Below are 6,000 nucleotides of genomic sequence, written 5' to 3'. Positions count from 1 at the left end.
TCTGTTTTTTTAATTTTAAGATTTGTTTTCTGAGTTGTACACCTTTATACAAAGTGTTGACATTTGGTTATAAGTTGTTGACATTTCAATACAAGTTGGACATGCCTTGCTTTCATGCTCCTTTATGTTTTTAATGTGCACATGTCAACAACTTAAAAATTAATTCAACTATATATACTGGCCATGTCAACAAGTAATATAATTATGTCAACTATGGTGCACATCGTGTCAACGACACATATCAGTCATGTCAACTACGCTACATATCGTGTCAACTACACGTACAAGTCATGTCAATTATGTTACAAGCCATGTCAACTAAACGTACTAGCCATATCAACAACTAATATAATTATGTCAACTATGGTGCACATCGTGTCAACGACATATACTAGTCATGTCAACTATGTTTTAAGCCATGTCAACTACACGTACAAGCCATGTCAACTATACATAGAAAACATGTTAATATCAGTATTACAATTATATCAACTATGGTGCATATCGTGTCAACGGTACATAAAATTCATATCAACTACACGTTAGAGCCGTGTCAACTATATTACATAGTATTTTAACTACTCATAGAATCATGTCAACAAAAATTATAAGTCATGTCAAATACATAACATTGTATGTCAATTACGCACAGAACTATGTCAACAATAATTTTGAGCCATGTCAACAATAATTATAAGCCATGTCAACTACCCACAGATCTATGTCAACAATAAGTATAAGCCATGTGAACACAATTATATCAACTATGCTGCATATAGTGTCAACGGTAATAAAAGTCATGTCAATTACACGTTAAAGACGTGTCAACTATATTATTTAGTAATAACAATTATAAACCATGTCAAGAATAATAATAAGTCATGTGAATCATAACAAAATTAACAGAAAATATACATTTTAATAAGTTCAAAAGTTAGAAACCACAATAGTAGCTGTTTTGAAATCCATTCCAAAACAAGAAAGTTAACAACATTAAACGTTAAATACATCCCAAATTTTGTTTCACTTCTTTCTATTAACAAACCACTTTTTGTATTTGTTGTTTAAACTATTCAATCTGTGCTTGTTTTCTTCCATCCATGCATCAACTACTTCTAAAATGGGCACTCTCTGGTTGTTGTAACTTGATGCAATCAAGTTGTAGCAATATCTTCCACGCAGTACCTGGAGTATCTTTATGCTGCGTGTAGAGAAGCCAACATTCCATTCACTATCTTTTTTTCCAACATAAGTTTCCATGTGTCTCATTAAATAGACACCACAGTCCTTTATGTTGGTGCTTGTGGCCCACTTCAAGGAAAGAACATCGATGTAAGACTTGTTAATATTTTCGAATATCTCTAACAAGTTCTTCTTTTTGTAGTATGCCTCCAACATATCTTTCTGCAAATATATTAATAAATAAATAAAAGTACACATAAAAAACATTTTAACATTGTGCATAAATTATATCAACAAAATGTAGAGACTGTTTCAATAAGATAAAAAAAATCATACCAGTAAACCAATTTCATGTCCATACTCCTCTAATGCATCCATGCCCTTAACTTTTCTATTGTCTATGATCTCAATCTTACTTTGTTTCAGCCAGAATACTACCAGGTAGTAATGTCGGTTTTCACAGATTGGAAAGAAGACCTATATCACATGGAAGATAAAATTACATTCAAAGAACACATCCTAATATTTTCTCAAAAATTTAATTGTTAGATCTAATTACCAAATCAATGTTTCTCCAATCAAATTCTAGTCTTTTTTGAATCTCATTCTCTATTTCATCGATGAATTTGTTCGTTGCCATCGTAGTATTCCAACTTTCTGGCCGATTTGTAACATTGAAATTCTGCAATTAACATATTCGGTTAAGGAGGACTGTAATTCAAATATTTTATATAAATTTTTAAATTACTTACTGTTGGAGTTGTTGTCATGAAAAACCGTGCAGGTGATGTTGTTGGCTTTTCTTTTTCAATGTTGTTCAAATGTGAAGCCCATGAGTCAATAACACCAGATTTGATTTCTTCATGGGGCTTCAGTGAGTTGAACAATTCCTTGGTTGCCCAAGTAAAATCATCATCATACACACATGCATTCCTGAAATGAAGTTATTAAAATAACATATGAACAACAATCATAAATCTTGTCAACTGTTTAGAAAACTAATTTTTTTTTATATCATGAATATAATTAAATTATACATACTCATCTGTTGTTCCTGTTTCCACTATGTAATAGTAGAGATCTCTTTCATGAACTTCCAGGTATGGCAGTATATCAACATCATTTACTTCTGCTGTGTTGAGTTCAGTTTTGTTTCTATCTTCTGGAAGTGCAATCTCAGAAATTGAAGCAATATTCTGTTTTCAGTGGACATAAAATTCATGTCAACTACAAATTCTTGCTATGTCAACTACGGTTCATATCTTGTCATAAAAGTAATGTCAACTACGGTACATAATATGTCAACTACTCATAGAGGCCATGTCAACTACACTTATAAGTTATGTCAACTACACGTAGAAGCCATGTCAATAATTATTATAACTCATATCAACTACACTATCAAGTCATGTCAACAACACTTCACTCCTTTTATAAAAATAATATACTGTTTAATCTTAGTTTTAGTTACCTCATCAATATTATCTTCTTTATCCAGAGGTTTTTCTCTCTCCGTTTCAACATTTGTGTCATCTTGATTCTCCTTATCTTCCTGTTATTTCAATTGAAACACATTATGTTATGTTAATTATATTTTTTTCTATAATATGCAGAATATCTTTATAGTTTAAGATAGTTATTGTAAATTGTACCTGTTCAAGATCTTTCTGATTTTCTGTCTCACTCCCCTTGTTATCAGATTCTAGTACAGGTGGTGATATAGGAGACGCTGATTCATTATTGATGCCACATGTGTTGTCCTCTTTTGATCCTTCTTGTTCTTCTTGTCCTTCACTTTGTTGTTCTTCATGTACTTCTTCTTCAGCAGTCTATTGAAAGGGTTATTTATAATTAATATTAAATTAATTTCAACTTAGAGAAAAGGTATGTAAACAAAATGATGTACTTACTTTGTTATAGCAATCTCTCCATTTGAAAGTTGGAAATTTAGTCAAATCTTCAAGTGCTTCCTTTTTCTTTTCGACAGTAACTAGTGCTTCACAGATTGTTTTACAGTTGTCAAATGCCTCATCTTTGTCTTGAAGAAATGACTCTGCCAATTTTACACACTTGTCTTCCACAGATTGAACAGAAGTTGTTGGGCTTCCAATTGCAGATCTAGCAATATCACACACTAATCCAAATAGATGATTAGTTTTGACGTGTGTAGGAACTTTTTCAAGGGTTTTTACTAGATTGGTCTTCCCATAGTTCATGATTTGAATGTATTTCACTACATTCTGCATGATATCTTTTGGGACAACGCTTTGGGAAGACCCAACCCCACTGTCAACTACGTGGGGAATCTGTTGTTGAGGCTCCTGCTCCTGCTCCTGCTCCGGTTCACGGATATATCTTCTGAAGATAAGTCCATTACCAAATATTCCCACATCTATCTCCCGATCTTCCCTAGCCTGGAGATGTGTGCTTGTCCAGCCTTTCATTAATGGGAATGTGCGAGGAACTGAACGTTTGGCTTGTAAAACTCTATCCATGTAGCAGAGCTGCATATAAAATACATATCAATAACAATTATAAGCTATATCAACTACATATACAACCTAATGTAATTATGTTCACTATTAATAATCTTTAATGTGAAACGTAAAACATACCATGAGCAAAGGAAGTGGTCCTGCAAAAGCATTCATCTTTTTCTTTGACCAATTTTCCTTTGCAAACTTCAGAACAGACAATGTGTACGAACACCAGTTGACATTTCGAATATTGTCCAGATCGTCAACTATTTCCCCAATCTTAGACTTTATTGTTCCACATGTTGATGGCTCAATCAATGCTGATTCTAATAGTAACAAGAACAATCTTTTGAACCATGGCCCTCCTTCACAATCTTCTAACATAAGCTCTTCCACAGCTTTATGGCTAACATTTCCTCCTTTTTTTATTTTACAATGTCTGGCTATATCTCTCATGAAAGACGCATTACTTTTACAGTTATCTCTGGAGTAATTTATCCTACCTCTCGGAAATCCGTATACCAGCTCCACATCGTCCTCTGTTATACTAACACTCCTCCTATTATTTAGCTTTATCTTGCACTCTTTTTCATCAAAACATTTCACCAATTCAAATGCCAAATAGGTAGGAATGTAATCGACGTTGAAATGAAAAACATTCCCAAAACCCAAGTCCTTGACAGCATTAATCTGGGCCTCATTCAATTTGCTCAGTGTTTCAATAAAATACCATGTCTTCCTTTTGACTAGAAGCCTTTTAGAAAAGAAATTACTTTTCTTTTTCTGTTCCTTAGCCTCTCTATACTTGTCATTCTGTTTTTTGCTTCTAATCTCAGAAGCAATTAATGGTCTCTTGTCATTTCTTCTTTTACTTCTAATCTCAGATGTAATCAACTCATCCCCATCAATTGATGTACTTCTTTTTCTTTTTGTTGTGTTCTTTTTTTCTGGTTTAAAATCAAGTACAATAAAAATGTCAACAATACAGTAATATAATGTCAACCATATAACTATCTTGACAACCATTCAAACAAGCTCACATTATGTCAATAATTATTGTATAAAATGTCAATATCACTATTTCAACAAAATGTCAACAATACAGTATTATCATTTCAAAATTTATAGCAACTACAATCATACATATGACAATTGTCATCATACCCTGTAGACATACTTTGTAATCCTTTGACACTTCACATATGAATTCATTTTTGTGTGTACAGAACATATCTATTTTATAGGAACCATATGACTATGTCAACAACAATTCAAACAAGCATACATTATGTTAAAAATTATTTTATAAAATGTCAATACCACTATGTCAACAGACATCTTCTAATGTCAATAATCATAAAAATTTAAATACATACTACTTAACCTCAAAATTATTCTTCTGCTGTTTTAAAAAAGCAAAAGTCGAACTCATCAGATAATTAAATAATGAAACCTAAAAATAAAATCTTTTGAATAATCAAACTGTGTTTTTCAAAAGTGAAATTGAAGTCATACAATTAATAAACGAAAGAAATCTTTAACCTGAATTAGTCGTTTCAGTACTTTTTGTTGATTTGCTGTTGACCTCCATTTCTGACGTCGTTTTTCCAGGAACGGTCGACGATCCAACTGAATCACTTGTGTTTCTTTCTCCGGTTGACATTCCTAATACTCTAAATCGATTTAGAAACCTAGAAAAGAGATGAAATCGGGTAGACGAAGGGTTTGAATATGAGAGAGTAGCAGAAATTTCTTTGAGCGGTAATCTATTTGTGAGAGAGTAGGTGGTAGAGAAATATTTATTATTCTGCTTTTTTATGACTTAGCGGAATAGTTTGTAGAGTAGATGGTTTTGAATTAAATTTTTTTTCATCCATTTTATTAGAAAAAAAGGCAGTTGACATTGTTAATATTTGAAAAAAAGGCAGTTGACATGACAATTATTTAGTTATTGGCATTACATACAGTTTATTTATATTTTCTTTTTTGTTTTTCACATTTAATTTGCTTTATACTGAAATGTATTGTATGACCATAATTCATGAATATGTTCAAAATATTGAGTTATCTGAAATTTTATATGAAGCCTATTGACAAGCTGTTCACATTTTTGCTAAAAGTTATTGACATTTGATAATTAAGGTATGGACAAAATGTTGAGTTTTTATATGGAAACTATTAACATGTTTTTTATGATAATGATGCCAGTACATATTTAAAATTAAAAAAATGAAGAAAAATAGTTGTACATTTTTTTTAGTTAAAACAATTGTTTTTGAGCTGTTGACATAAAATTCAAGTTGTTGACATTACTATTGAAGTTGCTTTACTTATTTCATAG

Source organism: Salvia hispanica, chromosome 2 (genome assembly GCF_023119035.1).
Source record: "Salvia hispanica cultivar TCC Black 2014 chromosome 2, UniMelb_Shisp_WGS_1.0, whole genome shotgun sequence".
Taxonomy (NCBI): domain Eukaryota; kingdom Viridiplantae; phylum Streptophyta; class Magnoliopsida; order Lamiales; family Lamiaceae; genus Salvia; species Salvia hispanica.
The sequence above is the reverse complement of the archived record's forward strand: the minus strand, read 5'-3'. Positions refer to the sequence as shown.